Here is a 16008-nt window from a genome sequence, read left to right as displayed (position 1 = left end):
TTATTCAGTTTAGACAATAAAACCAAATTAATGATTGGAACGGTTATATTGGGACATAGAGGCATTATTCTTTTTTAAAGAAAGAGGGAATGTAAATTGTTATATTATTCCAATATGGTTTAGGAACTCTAATTTCACTTGTATATATACAGAAGCATCCAGAGTGCCACCCACTATTGCACCAGCCATGCTGACCAGAAAATTCTGCTCAAGAAGACAGCCTGGGTTTGACGTTTTGGTGAATCTCCAGGCCAATCCAACAAGGAGGTGAACGGGTCCAGAAAAGACCCAAAAAGACTTATATTGGTTGAGCCATTCTGTGGTTTAGCTTTTCTTACTCTATGTATACTTTTAACAAAACATTTTGATATGAAACAATACCAACACCTCCATGAATAGCAGTTTTCAGCTGCTTATGCAATTTCTCTGAGGGTTGCATCACCCATCCCAATTGTGGCAGGAGACCAGACGAATTTTGTGGTCAAGAGAACGTTCATCAGCCCAGACTAAGTGGCAGTAGTCTTCCCTCTGAGCCAGAATGTTCTGGGTTCAACTCTCAGTTCAGAGACTTCAGCACATATTCCAGGGTGATACTCCAGTGCTTTACTGAGAGCACAATGCACAGATGTCCTGTCATTCAACTGAAATGTTAAACCAAGGTCCTGCCGGCCTGCTCTCTCAGGTGGACAGAAAATGTCCCATGGCACTATTTGATGAAGGCCAGGAGAGTTTTCCTGATGCTCTGGCCGATATTTATTCCTTAACTAACATTGCTAAATCAGATTATCTGGTCATTATTGCATCGCTGTTTGTGGGATCTTGCTGTGCATAAATTGGCTGTTGCATCTTCTACATTGTAGCAGTGACTGCAAAGTGCTTTGGGACATCCTGAGTTTGTGAAAGGTCCCATAGAATTGCAAACCTTTCTTCCTTCAATCTATCCTACCACAAACATTTCTCAACTGTACCTCTTTGATTTAACCTCCTGGGTTGCATAGACACTTCAGAATATATATATATTTTTCATTCTCACATGATCCCCATTCACCTCTGTCAATGTGCCTTGAACTGCTGGTAATTTTTTCAAAGTTCCTGGAAAATACCAGCATTGGAATGAACTGAATAAAAGGAGAAAAGAAGAAAGCAGTGAAAGATCTAAGAACATAAAACAAATGCGCCTTGGTTTTAAAGATAGTGTGAAATTTGTGAAGCGTAACCAAGATTTAGTTTCAAATGTGGAAGGCTATTTTACATCTGACTGATTTGAAAAGGTTATATTTATTTGATGAGCAGCGGTGTAGAGAACAATGAAAGTTCAAAAATCCTGTCCACAATAAAACTCAGAATGAGGCAACTTTTACATTTGTCTAGGACCCTCCAAAAAGAAATAAAATGTGATTGAGTTCTGGTTCAGTGAATGTTGCCTTAAATTTAAACTATTGATTGGGGATGACCTCCATGCGTGAGCATGATGGAGCCATGAAAGGTTAGGTTAGTAGTCACAACATATTCATATTCTTTTGAGCCTACCCCAAAGACAACTAATGGGAGATGTACAAAGAAATTTACACTGAATCTATGAATCAAGTCTCAGAACTTTATCTTTCAGATAACCCATCCATCTCATGGGCCTGAATCTTGTGCATGTTGTGCGCATGTAATTGGTGGACCTGGAAGCGGCTGCGATTGCAATTTCACGCTGGCTGGCCAATTAAGGGCCGGCCAGCATGAAGGGCGCACCCACATTGGAGATGGACTGCCAGCAGGGGCAAGAGTGTGGCGGGCGCCGGGTCCAATGGGGACCTGGCGGAAGATTTTAAATTGGATGAGGCAGCACCCTGAGGGTTGCCAGGTATTCCAGAGGAGGAACTGTTCAAATTTAAGCTGGCGTTATGGCATCAGCATCCGCTTGACAAGCCAGGTGGGAGGGCAATGGAGGTTGGCACTCTGCTCCCTGCTTCTTGGATGAGTGCTTGCGTACTCTCGTGGAGGCAGTGGCTGGCCGCCGGGGCAACCTGATGCCGCATGAATGGCAAGAGGAGGCCACCCCACCAAACAAAGAAGGCCTGGGCAGAGGTGGCAGCCCAGGTCAGCAGGCATGACATGGTGTGCCGCACCTGGATTCAGTGCCAAGAAAGATTTAATGGTCTTCTGTGCTCGGGAAGGGTGAGTACCAATTTGGCATGGTACTGTGTGGAGGGGTCTTGGAGAGTGGCCATCCTTCATGGCACTCAGGGGTGTAAGATTCAGAGTAATGGAAGGTACATGTACCTGTGCCTGCTAAGGCTGGGAGATCAGACCAGTTACCCTGGTGCATATGGGGGTCAGGTGTGCAAATATGATGGGCACTTCAACCTGTTTTCCGGGGATGGTGTGGGGGATGGTGTGAGGTGGTGGGGGGCAAGCCTAGTACGGTGTTTCAGGTAGAGGATGGACTAATGAATGGACCCTTGCCCATACAGAAGAGAAGCCATAATGCGGCTGAGCACACAGGAGTGGGTGGTGGGGTAGCCAACCTGCTCGAATTGAAAAAATGTGAGATGGGCGCCCCAGAGCTCAAGTGTGAGCGTGCACCAAGGTCATCAGGTCACAGAGAGGCAGGCATCTGAGAGTCCAATGGTCAGGGTTGCCTTAGCATGCACATTCAATATGTCATTGTTGATAGCACTGACATATTGTCTTCCTTCCTCAGATGAGCCATCCTCCAGAGGCATGTGGGACCCTGAGAACTCTAAATTGACACCAGAGGAGGAGCCGCACATAGATCCACCCGTGCCATACCATCTCTTGCTACTAGGCACCAGCTCATATACAAAGACATTGGTGGGCTGTACTTTGTTGGCTCAGATGGTTGTGTGCTGTTGGGAGGTCATAGCACACTCGCATGAGGAGCCGGCATAGGCAGAGAGTGCCCAGGTCCCCAGCTGCTGGAGGACTGTTGGAGACCAGGACAATGCTGAGTCCGAGGCGGATAATGAGCCTCTGGAGTTGTCCATCAGGAAGCAGATGCTGGATGTCCAGCAGGATGTGTGTGAAGATCTGGCGGAGATCCCTGAAGGTTTGCCTGCCTTGGTCTTTGTCATGGAGGAGTTCTTGAGGAGCTTGAGCACTGCATTGACCCTGAGCACCTAGTGCACAGCCTCCTCCCAATGGGAGGCAGCTTCAGGAACAGAGTTAGGGGTTCCTGGGGTCGTGCTTGGACCTGCAATCCCACAGGCCAGAAGTGACCTCAGGAGAGTTAGGGTTAGGGTCAGAGATGGATGAGGCAGCTAGTCTTTCTGCTAGGTGCCCATCCATCAGTTGTGAGCTGGGAGGCCCAGACGTGCCTCACGCAGGCGGACAAGCTGCCTGTCATCCTGGTGGGCCCCTCTCACGGCACTCCAGACGAGGGCAACAGCTACTTCAGCCCTCTGCCAGTGATCATGGCATCTTTTAAGGCCGTGACAGTGCACCCTCCCAGGGGGAGCCTGCTTAAGTCCTGCCAGCCAGAGGATGAGTGCCAAGGTCATCAGGGCCGACAGGACAAAATAGTCAGCAATCTGCCTCCAACGCCGCTGCCAATGAAATGGGGGGGGGGGGGGGGGGGGGGGGGGGGGTGGTGGGCGCCAAGATGCAGCACTTGCAAATGCAAGTTTAAGGCAGCGTGACCACAGGATGGGGTTATCATGGGTGATGTTCTTTCATTTCATCAGTGTTGTGTATTGTTTTTGTGTGACAGCTGCAGCAAAATTATGTTCTTTTTTTCAACTCTGGAAAAAATATAAATCTAGATTTTGTTTCAATGCCCTGAGTGTCCTTCATGTTTTCCATGGGTGGAGGGCTCATCAATGCCTTATGATAGACGGCAGGGGCAGCAAACTTTATGACAGAGGTTGTGAAGCGACATTGGGGTCATGAGGTTGCCTCCTTAGGAATGTGCGTGAAGGAGGCAGCACCCTTGCCACGGGAGCTATGCCTTTACAGCCGAGCTGAAGATTGAATCAAGGCCTCCCTAGTGTCCCTGCCTCCCTGAAGGTTCTTCAAGTCTGCCTCCTCATCCTCACCCTGTGCCTGCCGGGCTCCTCATCAGATCTATCAATAGAGTCATCCTCTGAGGCCAGTGGAGCTGCCGCACTATCCTCATCCTCCAGTGGGTCTCCCCCTTGCCAGTGCCAGATCGTGCAGAGCGCAGCATAGAATGACTATAAGCAACACGCGCCTCTGGAGGATGTTGCAGGGCACTCCCTGATCGGTCCAGGCAGTGGAATCTCACCTTCAGCAGCCCAATGGCCCTCTCAACCATTGCCCTTGTGGAGGCACAACTCCTTCTGTACCCCTGTCCTTGGGTGCCAGAGTGACATCATGAGCCATATTTTCAAGGAATAGCCTTTGTCACCCAGAACCCAACCATCCAATTGAGTTGGAGCCATGAACAACCTTGGCATCTGAGAGTGTCATAGTATGTGTGCATCATGGGAGCTTGCACAGGCTTGGAGAATCTATGTCTTGTGATTACACACTATCTGTGAGTTCATGGAGTGGAAGCATTTTCTGTTTATGAAGGCACCTGGCTGACCTGCGAGAGCCTTGATAGCCACATGAGTGCAGCCTATGGCAACCTGGATGTGGGGGAACCTAGCAATTGTAGTGAAGCCTCTGGCTCGCTCAGCCTGGCTGGCTTTTTCTGTCCAGTGATGAATGAAGGTCATGACCCATCTGAACAGAGCATCAATGACGAGCCTGACACAATTGTGCACAGCTGAAATGGACACTCCACACAGATCCCCCACTTACTCCTGGAAAGATCCAGAAGCAAAAGAATCGAGGGATACTGTGATCTTCAGAACCACTGGACTTAGGTGCCCACCCACACAGTTGGAGGCGATCTCTGGACCAATCATCTGGCATATTGATGTCATGGTGTTCCTAGAGAGGTGCAGCCTCCTGCAGTACTGGACCTCAGGCATGTTGAGGTAGCTGAATCGCTGCCTGTACAATCTGGCAGCAGAATAGTGGTGTCTTCTGCGGTCCCTTCTGCCTTGCTCTCCCTACTGGCCCTGCATCCCCTGTGCCTGCGCCCCTCCTCCCACAGGTCTCTGCATGCGATGCTCGGCTGGACGGCTGGTTAATGATGCAGAGTGATGCCAACAGCGTCAATCCCTGTACCAGCTGAGGTCATCCATGAAGGCCCTGCCTTCTCAACCTCGCCCCTCACCTGAGGCGTGGTGACCCTCAGGCTAAACTCACCACCAGTCATCTCTCTCAAATGAGAGAGCTGCCTATGGTCCTCTGAGACTATGGCAACTTTCACCAGAGCCTATGTACACCTGGTCTTCTCTCTCTTTTGTCCCTCTCTTCCTCCTCAGAAGATGTCCCCCCAGTGGGGGCACAATCTCCACCTGCTGAGATGTAGATGGCGCTGTCCCATGCACTGAAGCCTGCACTTGGCAGAAATACTCCAAAAGAGTTGACAAAATAAGAGTCCTCAGAAGAAAGCTAAAAAGCAAAATCTTCAGACAAAACCACAGGAAAGGGTATGAAATCTCAGCAGTAAAGCAGCAGCAAACTCTCACCTGAATTCCTAACAACTCAAACAGCCAATAATCTGCTCCCTTTAATCCCGCCATTGGGGATGGGAAAAGTGATAAAATGAGTTGGCTGCCCACACGTGTTGCCCATGCGACGAGCATAAAATCACACGAGCAAAATAAAATTACCTTAATTAATTGCCTTAAGGGCTGATTAATTGTTGGCGGGTGTAATTCCGAGTGCTGCACGTGCCCACCGACTGAAATATCATGACAGTGCGTGAAGACGCCAGGACCCATGTCCGATGTCTTCTCATGAGATTTAATGGTCTTCCGGGTTGGGCATTTGCTCGCTACTAACGTGTAAAATTCTGGCCATGAAGTTTTTTTCTATGCAAAGAAGATTTGGAGAAAGAATATTACACTAATTCATTAAATCAGCTGTCGCTGTGTAGCTGGGTTATGTTTATTTGAAGTCTCATATGTTATGTCATGTGTGTTCTACCTGAAGGCAGGTCCTTGGCTCATTGTCTGCTGTCGCTTCATCCTGAGGTGTTTTCTTTTTCATCAATGGTGGTTTGCCATTGCCCTCTTGTTTCAGGGACAGGTGACAGGCAGGTCCCGAGTCTATGTCCGCTAGAATGGAATTGAACTTGTGCTGTTGATGTTATTCGGAACTACATGCAAGCCATCTGGCCAACTTATCTAATTGCCCAGGACTGCATGCCCAGAAATTGGTACTCATTGTGCCTGTCTCACATCCTTAAAGCAGACTCAACGCATTACAATTTCTCCCAACCGGTGAGTCAAGTCTACATATCTATAGCTTCTGTCCATTGCATCATCCTGGTGATTTTCCACTGTATATGGCCTGTAACATTAATGCCCTCCCAATAATGCAGTACCCAAAATTTCACACAGTACTCTAACAAATACCTAAGCATTACCTTGTACTAATTCATCATACTTCTTTACTCTTACAATTTATGTTACTATTAATAAAACTCCAAATTCTGCTTTTTAATGGCTTTGTCTACTTGTTCTCAGACTTTCAGGGAATTATGGGAGTTTTCTGGGAGCAAAATGAAGCCCTAAGTCACCACTGTCAGGCTGCTGTGTCTCCCATGCCCCAAGAGTGCCTAAATTGGGTTGGATGATTTTACAGGCATCCCTGGCAGCAGCCTAAAACAGTTGTTAAGCCTCTTGCAAATATGAATAAGAGGCCACATGCCTATTTTATCTGCCCTTGTAGAAATAAGGCTGTTCTGAGCAGAGCAAACATTGAACATGCAGGCACGGTGTATCAATTGCCCATCATGAAAAATTAGTTGTTTTTTAAGGTTGATATTGAACCAGGAGGAGCAATTCTGCACCTCCCAACTTCACTGCTGTCCCCAGGGGCACTGTTAAACCTCGGTCAGCCTATAACCCATTGCTCTCTCATCACTTCCCTCTTAGGGGTATATCTGAGTTTTGTTGCCAGTGAAATTCATCTGCTCCCAACTGAGGCACACATTCAGTTATGGACCAAAAACAGCCATAACCAATTTCCTATGTCTTTGAAAGCTTAGGTCTCTCTATTCATCCAAAAGCTTCTGTGTCTTTCCATTTCCTTTCTTTTTGAAAATGAATTATGTCACAATTATGCAAATCAAATTGCAAAAGTATCTAGGTTGCCAATTGTCTAACGTAGATATGTATTCCTAAAGTCTTTGTCAGTCTTCTTTGATGTTCATCCAAATATAAGATCTCTGTATCATCATGTACATTTTGAGTCTGAGCTCCCAGTCTCCAAGTCCAAATCATCTTCTTATATCAAGAACAAAAGTGGACCCTGCATTGACCCCTGGGTACACCACTTTTAAACCTTCTGCAATCCAAAGAACAACTATTTACCCTAATTCTCATGCCTGTCAACCAGCTTTCCATCCATGTCTTTTTATGGTATACACTTGCCCTCAGCAAATCTGCACTGACTGTCCTTGATTAACTCATGCAGTATCTTAAGTTACAGTTTTCAGGAATTTATCCATAACTATCAACCAGTTAGTCTAACACAAGTTGTCTGGTTTACCCTCACTTGTTTACAGTCGTGGAGGCATTCCATTTGTTTCACTAATACAAGATTGTTTTAAGCAGCAATCATTAACATAGGATGGTGCAGCGGTGAGTTGCAGTTCTAATGCTCTATGTGGTTGGTGGTAGAACAGAGGATTATATCATTGTTATTTGATCTTAGCCATACAACAGCAAGAGGCAATATGTCAAAGCTAGGAGCTTCCTGAGTAAACAATAAAATAAAGCTGAAGCTTGCATCATCAAACAATTGTTCTGAAATTAATTGAAAGTGATTTATGACATTGTTTTACAGCAGTACACTGAGCTTATGAAGAATGCAAGGGGGGCAGTTTTAAATTTAGAAATGACCATTTCCTCTTTTTTAGGATATCAATTGCATGTGAATTCTCAAATCTGAAAAAATTAATACAGTGTGACAGAGGAGTGGGTATTATGTATTTTAGTGGTTACACTCGTTGCAATGCTTTACTGCAAATAAAACTAGTTAAGCGGCTCTTATAATGTGGGTTAATTCAGTTTCCACTTATCTTCTATAGGGCAATGTAAAAGGGATGTTCCACATCAAATCCAGATTTCAGAATATATCCACCAAAGCAAAAGCATTTTCTATTGCAAAAATTGTAATGCCCATACATGCCTGCTATAATCCAAATACGATAGAATTAATCCATTATCTCATTTTTATGGTCTCACAAAGTTTAATTCAACTTTTAAAACCATTCTCTTCCAAGGGCAGGATTTTTGGATTGTCAGTGAGTGTGGCAGGTGGGCCCAGGAGCGGCCAGGAAACAGTCCGCTGCCTGTGATCGGCCCCCACAATTTCCACCATGATTTCACACTGGCTGGCCAAGTAACGGTCAGCCAGCGTGAAAGACATGCTGAGAAGGGGTGGGAGGAGTGCGAGCTTAAAAGTCTGTGCATGAGCAGGGGAGCATTGCACTGAAAGCTCCCTGAAGGCAGTGAGCTGCCTCAGGGAGCTGAAGATGTGTAAAAACAAAAATAAAGAAATTGAAAATGTGAAAAATGTTCCCAGATAGAACTCACTCACATGAACATAAACTTAATAAAAAATTATGTCAAATTTAAAAAAAAAAAATTAATGTTGGAAACCTCATCATGCCCATTGATGAGGTTTCCTAAAAAACCCGAAGGCCGCCTGGCCAATTTGCCCATCCACTAACCGTAAGATTGGCAGGGCAGCGAAAAAGAGCTTTTAATTAAAAACAAAAAAACTGCGGATGCTGGAAATCCAAAACAAAAACAGAATTACCTGGAAAAACTCAGCAGGTCTGGCAGCATCGGCGGAGAAGAAAAGAGTTGACGTTTCGAGTCCTCATGACCCTTCGACAGAAGGGTCATGAGGACTCGAAACGTCAACTCTTTTCTTCTTCGCCGATGCTGCCAGACCTGCTGAGTTTTTCCAGGTAATTCTGTTTTTGTTTTAGAGCTTTTAATTAATTGATTAAGGGCCTTAATTGGCCTCTTAATTGTCAGCGGGCATGCTGCTGACTCTCACGTGTGCCCGCCGACCGAAATATTGCACGAGTGCGCATTGATGTCAGGACGCCAGCCCATCAAATGCTATTTTGCGCCCGATTGGGTCAGGCGTGTGCCTGCCCACGGGACATAAAATCCTGCCCCAAGAGTTCAATGAAAAGACATGGGCAAAACGACTTTACCATGTATAAAAGAAAACAGTATTTCTGCCTAAAAATTTGGAACAATTGCATGCACCTCACCTATCTCTAATTTCAGGAATCAAAGGGAATAGATGCGGCCTTTATGGATTATTGTGTCTGAAATATGCAAACAGTAAGCAGGAGGCAGTACAGAAAAGTAAATCTCCTCCTTGGGCGCTATTTATTTATGGAAACTTATATTCTAGGTATTGATGCGCACTGCATCAGTGACTCAGAGGGAGGAATCATGGGAGTCTTTGCTATAGGAATTAAGGGACAAAGAGCTCTCCTTGAGGATAGACTGAACCATAAGTTAAGGTCACCTCAGCTGCAAAAGAAAATATACTTTAAATATGAAAAAACTGCAGTGAATAATAGCATATTTTTGAAAAAGTAGTGAATCGCATCAAAGTACAAATGCAATTATATTTATCAGGTACAGCTGACTTAACATTTTAATGAAAATATAGATTAATTATAAAAGGTTGATTATTAAAGGGAGAAAATACATTGAGGGCAGAATTTTCCAGCCCCATTTTGGCGTGGATGGGGCCGTTAAACGGGACAAGACATCCTAAACCCCATTGACTTCAGCGGGAATGTAAAATCCCGCTGCGGTAAAATTCTGCCCTCAGAGTTTTAACATTCTGCAGTAGCACATTGGCTAATTCTTTGATGTAAAGTAATTCTGTTTTCTACTTTGACACAGATTTTTTTTAACCAATTTCGCTGGTTCAAAGTCAGGATTTATAAGAAATATAAACTGAAAATCCTGGAAATACTTTGCTGGTCATTGCAGCAGCTTGAGAGACATTCGGAATTAATGGGCCTGAACATCCTTGGAGTGGAAATCAGTGTCGGGTTGCCAGTCCATGTCCAATTTCTTACCTGGCAAACATTACAGATATAACAGGTTTTAACCAAGTACAGAGGCTGAGGGGAAGAATGAGCAAAATAAGAAGTCTGTGTTAGGTCTGGGACGAGGCAGCGCTTGGGGTGCTGTAAATTCCAACAGCTGAACCATTATGAACAGCTGCTGTATCGAGAAATGGAAGGAGTGGTTATGAGGCGAAATTGTTGAACTCAATATTGAGTCTGGAACTGAGGATTCTCCTCCATTGTCATTAACAGGGCCCTCAACTGTGTCCATTCCATTTCCTGCACTTCTGTTCAAGTGTTCCTCTTGTCCCATTCTTCCACCCCTCCAGTCTCCACGTTCAGCACAGCATCCTCTACCATCTCCACCCCCCCCAGTAGAATTCCATATACATATACTTCTTGATCTTTGTTAAACGCAGTGCCCTTGGTTTGTTGGGGCTAAAGGATCCAGATTGCACGCATGTTTCAGTGTGACCGAGTTGGTACAGAGACAGAGTATCAGTAGATCATTGTTAGAATAAACACATGCTGTTTATTTACAAATGAAACTCAGCAGCTACATTTGTGTGCTCACAACTCAAAACTCTGTCTTCACTCTTCAGTGTTTAGCTCAAGACTCTCCCACAGTGATAGCCCACGTTACTCTGCTTTTGGGTATTAAGATCATGTGATCTTACATTTCAACATTTGTCTTAAAGATATATTACACATCAGTTTGCTACAATCTTCTATTCCCCTTTTGCTTTGCACTTTCATCCCTTTAGTCATTTAATGACTTGTCCTTCAACCTATCATAGACCTCCCCTTTTGTTCTTCTCTCCCTTCTCCCTGCCTCTGTACTTGTTTAAAACTTATTACCTCTGTAACTTCTTCCAGTTCTGATGAAGGATCAGTGACAAATTTGATTGAACTTTTTGAGGAGGTGACCAGGTGTGTAGATGAGGGTAGTGTAGTTGATGTAGTTTATATGGATTTCAGCAAAGCCTTTGACAAGGTCCCACATGGGAGACTTATTAAGAAGGCAAATGCACATGGGATACAGTGTAATTTGATAAGGTGGATTTAAAATTGGCTTAGTTGTAGGAGACAGAGGGTGATGACAGAAGGATGCTTTAGTGACTGGAAACCAGTGTTCAGTGGTATACCAGAGGGATTTGCGCTGGGTCCCCTATTATTCGTCATTTATATAAACAACATAGATGACTATGTGGGGTGATAGGATTAGTAAGTTTGTGGATAACACAAAGATTGGCCGGGTGGTTAACAGTGAGGTTGAGTGTCTTGGGCTACAGAAAGATATAGACGGGATGATCAAATGGACAGATAAGTGGCAGATGGAATTTAAACCTGAAAAGTGTGAGGTGATACACTTTGGAAGGAGTAATTTGACAAGGAAGTATTCAATGAACAGTATGACACTAGGAAGTTCTGAGGAACAAAGGGACCTTGGCGTGTGTGGGAGGGGCATGCTAGTGGGGTGGTGAAAAAGGCAGATGGGACACTTGCCTTTATCAGTTGAGGCACAGATTACAAAAGTAGGGAAATCATGTTGGAGTTGTATAGAACCTTGGTGAGGCTACAGCTGGAGTACTGTGTGTAGTTCTGGTTGCCACATTATAGGAAGGATATGATTGCACTGGAGGGGGTGCAGAGGAGATTCACCAGGATGTTGCTTGGGTGAAAGATTTAAGTTATGAAGAGAGGTTGGATAGACTTGGAGTGTTTTCGTTGGAGCAGAGAAGACTGAGGGGCAACATGATCGAGGTGTACAAGATTATGAGGGGCATGGACAGGGTGGATGGGGGGCAGTTGTTCCCCTTAGTTGAAGGGTCAGTCACGAGGGGACACATGTTCAGGGTGAGGGGCAGGAGGTTTATGGGGGATGTGAAGAAAAACCTTTTTACCCAGAGAGTGGTATGGGTAAAGAGAGAGTACAGTCTGGAATACACTGCCTGGGAGGGTGGCGGAGGCAAGTTGCCTCACATCCTTTAAAAAGTACCTGGATGAGCACTTGGCACGTCATAGCATTCAAGGCTATGGGCCAAGTGCTGGTAAATGGGATTAGGTAGGCAGGTCAGGTGTTTCTCACGTGTCGGTGCAGACTGGATGGGCTGAAGGGCCTCTTCTGCACTGTGTGATTCTGTGACTTGAAACTTTAACTTCCTTTCTCTCTCGACAGGTGCTGCCTGACTTGCTGAGTATCTCCAGCATTTTTTGTTCTTGTTTCAGATTTCCATCATTCACAGTACTTTGCCTTTGCTTTAGGATTTATAAAAATTGAATCAGCGGGATTAGAGTAGATCATGACTTTGTGCGATAGTGTAAAACGAGTGAGAGCAAGTTGGCAGCCTATTTTGCATCTCTCCCAACTTTTATTTCCACTGAAGTTAAACCCAGCTCATATTGATAAGCTACTCTATTCTCTTCCTGCTGTCAATTAGAATCCTATGTGAGGTTATCCTAATGGAAATGGGACCACAGACAGAACATTCTTTAATTTTGTACTATATTCCACTAGAGAAAGCTTCAGGGTGGCTGGTGTGGGTAATGTGAATGTCACTCTGGTGCAGTAGGAGGTGATCCTGAATCGAAACTTCTAAATATATTATTGGGGCAGATGATTGCTGTAATTAGTCAGTTTTATGTTGATCATTTGTTCCTCATTTATACTTACCAATTAAATCAAAATCTTTTCATTTGTCCATATTTTATAAATGTTAGAGTGATATATGACTGATTTAAGCTGATTCTGAATTTTTTGGGCAATGGATGTGTGATGCCTGAGATTGATGCACTGAATATAATACTTTCAGGTGTCTCACCTTTGAAAGATGTAATGTGATGTGATGGACAGGTGCTAGCCACAAGACTTTCAATTATTGTTGGTTGGATAAGTTGGTCAAGTACTTGGAAGTTTCTGTGTGCATTTTATTACTGACATGGTTTATATTAGTTTTAAGATGTGAAAACATAGCCCCAAGTGGAAAATTGGTATGTCAGACTTCCCCCCCGCCACTTCAGATTTCACTGACAAGTACATGCAAAATTTGCCAGATTTCCCATGTTTCTTGGAACTCTGATCATTACTATTGTTTTAAATCAACCTGAGTGCAAAAAGTCCAATGTACCTGCTTCTGGTGTTCACCAACAGAGCATAAAGCAAATTGGGCAAGGCCAGCCTCCAATTTGCCATCTTCTAAAATTATGGGCGGCAAGTCATGGGTTGAGATTTTCTGTGCCCACCAGTGTCAGGTATGTTCAGTGGTGTGAGCGGACAATATGGTGCGGTTGGTTTCACAATGGCGTGAAACCAGTTCCTGATCGCCTGCTCAGCTGCCAATGGCAGGCTTTGTTCACATCATGGACATCCGAGGAGCAGAAGATGCTGGAGCCCAGGACCAACAGCACACTGGAGGAACATCCCTGACATGCTGGGTGGATTCTCATGGACATGGTTCTGCTGCAAAGCAGTCCACGGAAGTTGGAAAGTCACCGTTGATGCTCACAGAGGGTGATGGTTGAGGGGCTGGGACAGGAAGGGCTAGGATCAGCTTGGAGAGGAAGAGGTGTTGGGGGGGGCGAGGTTGGGAGGGGGGAATGAAGGTGTCAGGATGGGGTGAGTTTGGGAGTGGGGGGAGTAAAGACCTCAAGATGAGGTGCGGTTGGGAGGAGGAGAATGAAGGTGGGGGAGAGGTTGGGATGGAGGAGGGAGAATGGGGGGAGGAGGGGATAACGGGGGAGAAGACAGCAACTGAGGAGCTAGGTGTAAGAGGGTGGAAGGTGCAAGGGAAGAAGTGCAGAGAGGGGAAGGTGTCCTGGGGGAGGAAGGGGTATGGAGAGGGGAGGGTATCCTGGGACACTAGGTTGGTTCTGGGGGGAGATGGCACCTGTACAAGCCAGATGTGTTGCACCTGAACAGAGCTAGGACTGACCTTTTTGCTAGTGCTGTTGGGAGGGGTGTTGAAACCAAGAGGCAATACTAGAGAGGAATATCAGGGTGCACAAAGTACTGGGAGGGACGGATAGCACTAGTATAAAGAAAAGTAAGTAAAATAGGTGGAGTCTGGGTGAGGGAGAAAGTGACAAAATCTAAATCAGGGTTACTATACATGTATGTGAATGCATGGACTATAGTAAATAAGATGGGGAGTTACAGGCACAGATTGCCAAGTGGCGATAACAGAGACCTGGCTCAAGGAAGGGCAGAACTAGGTGTTAAATATTCCTGGGTACAAGGTGTTCAGAAGAGATAGGAAATGGAGGAAAGGAGGAGGGGTGGTGCTATTGGTTAAGGAGAGCATTGCAGTGCTGGAGAAAGAGGATGTCCTCGAGGATTTAAGGACAGGATCAAGTTAGCTAGAGCTAAGGAATATAAAGGATGCAACTACATTGCTTGGTGTAGTCTATACACCCCCAACTAGTGGGAAGGATGTAGAAGAACAAATCTGCAGGGAAATTACAGAGAGATCCAAACATTATAGAAAGTAACTATAATGGTGGACTTTAATTACCCGAATGTAGACTGAGACACTGGTAGTGTAAAGGGTGGAGTTCAGGAAAATTATCTACAGCAATATGTGTCCAATCCAAAAAGAAAAGATGCACTGTTGGGCCTAGTCCTTGGAAATGAGGTGGGCCAAGTAGATCAAGTGTCAGTGGGGAAACATTTAGGAGACAGTGATCATTGTATTGTACGTTTTAAGATGATAATAGAAAAGGACAATAGGCAATGCAGAGTAAGAATAATTAACTGGGTGAGAGCCAACTTCGATGGGGCAATAACGGAGCTGGGCCAGATAGACTGGAGTGGAAGATTGGCAGCGAAAACTGTAGCTGAATAATGGGCTACCTTCAAAAAAGAATTGGTACAGGTACAGTCAAGGTATATTACATTGAAAGGGAAAGGTAGGGCAAACAAATCCAGAGCTCCCTGGATGAAAAAGGAGATAGAAATTAAGATAAAGAAGAAAAAGTGTGCTTATGAAAGTGTCAGGTAGAAAATACAATTGAGAACCAAGAGGAATACTGAAGGTTCAGAGGGGAGGTGAAAAAACATATTAGAGAAGGGAAGAGGGATTATGAGAAAAGACTGGCAGCCAACATAAAGGGGAATCCCAAAGTCTTTTTGAGGCATATAAATAGTAAAAGGGTGGTAAAAGGAGAATTAGGGCCAATTAGGGACCTAAAAGGGGATTTACACATGGATACTTTGCATCCATTTTTACCAAGGAGGTAGATGCTACCCAAGCCATGGTGACAGACAAGGAAACTCTGTCACTAGAAGGGTTTAAAATTGATAAGGAGCAAGTGTTGAATAAACTGTTGGTACTTAAAGTTAACAAGGCACCTGGACCAGACAAGATGCATCCAAGGGTACTTGAAGGAAGTGAGAATAGAAATTGCAGGGGCATTGGCCATACTTTTTCCGTTTTCCCTAGGCTCAGGGTTGGTGCCAGAGGACTGGAGAATTGTAAATAGTACGCCTTTGTTCAAATAAATTTGTAAGGATAAGCCCAGCAATTACAGACCAATCAGTTTAGCTTCAGTGATGGGCAAGATTCTAGAAACAATTATTTGGAATAGAATTAGTAGTCACATGGAAAAACATGGGTTGACAAGGAAGAGCCAGCATGGATCTCTAAAGGGGAAATCATGATTAACTAACTTGCTGAAGTTTTTTGAAGAGATAGTAGAAAAGATCGATGAGGGTAATATTGTTGATGTGGTGTACATGGACTTTCAAAAGGCATTCGATACAGTGATGCACAACAGATTTGTGAGAAAAGTTATTGGTCATGGGATAAAAGGGACAGTAGCAATGCGTATACAAAATTGGCTGGAAAATAGGAAGTAGAGAGGAACGG

Source organism: Carcharodon carcharias, chromosome 5 (genome assembly GCF_017639515.1).
Source record: "Carcharodon carcharias isolate sCarCar2 chromosome 5, sCarCar2.pri, whole genome shotgun sequence".
Classification (NCBI taxonomy): domain Eukaryota; kingdom Metazoa; phylum Chordata; class Chondrichthyes; order Lamniformes; family Lamnidae; genus Carcharodon; species Carcharodon carcharias.
This window is presented reverse-complemented; position numbering follows the sequence as displayed.